A 4,404-nucleotide genomic window follows, 5' to 3' on the forward strand; every position below is an offset into this window, starting at 1 on the left:
TCCGAATTCCTGTGAAAGAAGGTCGCATTCGAAGGTCGCATTCGGAGTGTCCTACTTGCTTTTCTGAAATGAGACAGCCTCGATGACGTATGCAGCCTTCGAATGCGACCTCCGGAGGACGCAGCCTTCTAAATGAGACACAGCTATTGTCTTCTTGCATTATTGACAAACTATTTTCCTGTTTGACATTGTAAAGCTGCTTTGACACAACCAGTATTGTATAAAGCGCTATACAAATAAAGGTGACTTGACTTCTTTCTATTCATCAAAGAATTCTAAAAAAAAAAAAAAAAGTTTCTACAATAATATCAAGCAGCACAACTGTATTCAACTGTGATAAATAATAAAAAAAAATGTTCTTGAGCATCTAATCAGCATATTAGAATGGTTTCTGAAGGATCATGTGACACTGAAGACTAGAGTAATGGCTGCTGAAAATTCAGTTTTGGCATCACAAAAATAAATTACATTTGAAAATATTTTTAAATCTAAAAAGTTACCGTAAGTTGTAATATTATTTCACAATATTACTGTTTTTCTGTTTGTTTGTTTTGTACTGTATTTGTGATTGAATAAATTGGCATATAAGACTTTTTGCAAACTTTCAAAAACATAAAATCTTACCTAAAATCTTGTATCACCACATTATATTAATTACATTACATTACTTACTCACCATCCACTCTTCACTGTCAACACTCTTAACAAGCTAAAACCCATTACACTTGAGAGGCACCACATCCACATAAGTTATAGCCATTCACTCTCATTTCTCAAACTAGACAAGTACAAACTGTCTCTCTCCCAATGGAGTGTTAAAACTCATTCAAAAACTAACAGTGGGAACACAGCAAACTCTCTAAAGGGACATATAACCTCACTCCTCTTGGAAACACAAAGTACTTTTGCAGTAAAATTCCAGTTCCACTCATAGTGTTTTTCTTCTGTAGGATGGTAGGCTAGATTTTACTGCAACCATACTGCAATATTGGCTTCAAGGGAAATCCATACATCTAATACAAAGCTTTTACAAGCGTACAGAACAAGCTTTCAATGATTCAATCATGAAGTTCAGTGTCCAGGCACATTAGTGGTACGTTCATTTGCTTGTGTTTGATGACGGCAGCAGTGGGTGCAGTGTGGAAGTTGTGTGTGGTTGTAGAAGTTGTGGGACGTGATTTACTGAAAAAGAGAAAAGTGTTCTGCTCTTGGCTGGAGGAGCTGTTATATGCAGTTAAACAGTTTGAGTCTTTTTGACACGATCATTTAAATCTGCTTCATTCTTCTGTGTGGACAATTAGTAAACGCAATATTGGCTTCATGGGAAATCCATACAACTAATACAAAGCTTTTACAAGCGTACAGAACAAGCTTTCAATGATTCAATCATGAAGTTCAGTGTCCAGGCACATTAGTGGTACGTTCATTTGCTTGTGTTTGATGACGGCAGCAGTGGGTGCAGTGTGGAAGTTGTGTGTGGTTGTAGAAGTTGTGGGACGTGATTTACTGAAAAAGAGAAAAGTGTTCTGCTCTTGGCTGGAGGAGCTGTTATATGCAGTTAAACAGTTTGAGTCTTTTTGACACGATCATTTAAATCTGCTTCATTCTTCTGTGTGGACAATTAGTAAAACTTTTAAAACACTGAGTCTAGAATTGCTCAAATCCAAGCCCAAAGTATAGGACTGTTCAGTGTTCAATCTGACTCAGACAATAACATCAATGGTTGCTACATTTCTTTCCTCCAAAAGTGCAGATGCTATAAAAGACGCTACGTTGGTATAGCGTCAACACACCTGCCTGCAATTATCAAGTAACCCTGAACACCTTGATTAGCTGGTTCAGGTGTGTTTGATTGGGGTTGGAGTTGATATCTGTAGGAAGGTAGTTCTCCAGGAGCAGGGTTGGAGACCCCTGTTTCAAGTCATCTTGAGGCCCTCTAGTGGGCCCCGGCTCCCTGGTTGAGAACTACTGATTTGGGGGATTCACTCCCACATTTAAACACAATTGTCACTTCCAAAATTTTCCAGCGAGTATGTGGGTTTGGTACAGTGGTACTCTGCCCTGGGTTTTTGCATTCATCACATCATCAACTGGCAGTTTCATAACCCTTTCTCCACATATAATCATTGCCAAAGACATTGCGTGTTTGGACCAGATGTTTAAATTACATCTAAGCCCTGTGCTTTTCTTAATTCAGCTAATGAAAAAACATGTAATGGGGAGAAATGTTTTAAGAAATATAATGCAGCATGTGCACATAAATCCACACACGTTTTCCTTATCTGACTTTAGGCCATGCAGCTCTTAGAAAATCCCAGAAAATGGTCTGGTGAAGTCTGTAAATAAAATAAGAGTTGCACACATATTGCCATATAGTCAGTGATAAAGACCAGCCATTGTACCCTCAGCCTTTCTTGGTGAGCCCCCTACAATAGCAGAGCAATGCATCTTTGTGTCCAAACAGCAAATGAGAAAAGAAAATGCATGGCTTTGAACCTGTGATCAAAAACTGCATATCAATTAACACAGCATAGATAACAGAGCACTATTTTTTGTTTTGAAAAGAATTCTCTTATGCTCACAAAATCTCCAATTATTCAATCAAATTACAGTAAAAACAGTAATATTGCAAACTATTATTACAATTTAAAATAACTCTTTTCTATTTTAATATATTTTAAAATGTAATTTATTCCTGTGATGGCAAAGCTGAACTTTCAGCATCATTACTCCAGTCTTCAGTGTCTGATGATTCTTCAGAAATCATTCTAATATGCTGATTTGGTGCTCAAGAAACATTTATTATTATTATCAGTCTTAATATTGTGGTATACTGTGATACTTTTTTTTCAGGATTCTTTGATGAAACGATTTATTTGAAATTCAGTACAAATCGATTGATACATTATAAATTGCCTTTACTGTCGCTTTTTGATTTAGTAAACTTTTGAACGGTTATGTACATGGCCTTTATAGCGTCCTCGTGAGATTTTATGGCATACAAGACAAAAAATGTTTAGTAAGACATTAAAACAATTGAGATATGGAAAAACAGAATCCGTATATCTAAACATTAATTTGAGCAGTTTAAGTTTACAAAAATGAAATGTGACTTATTACGGCAGAATTATTGAATAAAAACAATGTAAAATCCACCACACCTGATCATACAATGAGGCTTCAATCCTTCCACTGCAGCTGAGTTCTGATGAAACTTCTCTGTAATACAAAGCAACGTCCCCAATGCAAATATCACACACTCATTTGGAATTCCGTCCCTGTGGTTTGTTTTAAGTGCTTAGGGCACCTCAGGTTTCTTATTTATCCATTTTTTTAATTTGTGTCATATAAACACAAACAGATTAGATAATAGAGACGAGGGAGCGTGGGATTAATTTTGAAGCGCTCATTAGCACGTGGCTTGTCTAGGATAATTAGGTTTAGTTTTCTCCCCACGGCCTCTAGTCATATTGCAGTGTGGCAGCTGCTTTTACAAGCCCCCCATTCTCTGCCTGATAAGTGGCTGTCAATCAAACAGGCCTGAGTTTGGTAGCATAACATCTGCGGCCGTGGCTGCATCCTGAGTGGTCCATAGCAACAGCATCCAGTGTCTGGATCACAGGCCTCTGAAACGCCCTCTTCAGGCATCAGAATTATGCTGTACTAGAATAAAACTACAGTAAAGGCCCGTTCACACCAAGAACGATAACTATAAAGATAACTATATTAGCGTCCACACCAGCGGACAATATTGTCTGTTTATTCCATGCCCATGCTCGTCTGCTGCTTTAAATTCTTGAGCTCGTTATAGCAGGATTGATTCTGATTGGCTGTCAATGTTTTTATCATTCATCAGCTGGAAAAAAAATCCAACGATATTGTTTCTCTCTGCCTTTATCGTTATAGCTGTGGTGTGGACTCTGCTATTCTTTAATATTGAGAACGATTTTTAGAACTATATCATTATCTTCCTTGGTGTGAACAGGCCTTAACAGTGGGCCATAGAAACACAGAACAATACTTATGTAAAAAGAACAATTTTCATATTTAAGTATTATTATTTTAAATAATATTATTATTAACTGCATTCAGGTTTGCATATAATTGCATTCATCAATTTTTCCACAAGTTGGTAAATTGGGGGCTGCAAAGGTATGAATGGGAGTGAAAAAAGGATTGTATTTGTATCATTAAGAAAAAATTTTATTTTAAGGACAATAATGTTTAACTAAATTATTTTTTACCAATTTAACTGTCCTCCACATAATATTCTAATAATTTGCTGAGAATATATAACTGACTATAGTTTAGGAAGGGCTTCACTTGCAACAGGAACCGTCATATTTGGGAAGATGAAGACATTCATGTAAATTATAATCCTGTCATGTTTCACAGAGCATGGTA

Source organism: Sinocyclocheilus grahami, unplaced genomic scaffold, assembly GCF_001515645.1.
Source record: "Sinocyclocheilus grahami isolate Dianchi unplaced genomic scaffold, SAMN03320097.WGS_v1.1 scaffold68.1, whole genome shotgun sequence".
Classification (NCBI taxonomy): Eukaryota; Metazoa; Chordata; class Actinopteri; order Cypriniformes; family Cyprinidae; genus Sinocyclocheilus; species Sinocyclocheilus grahami.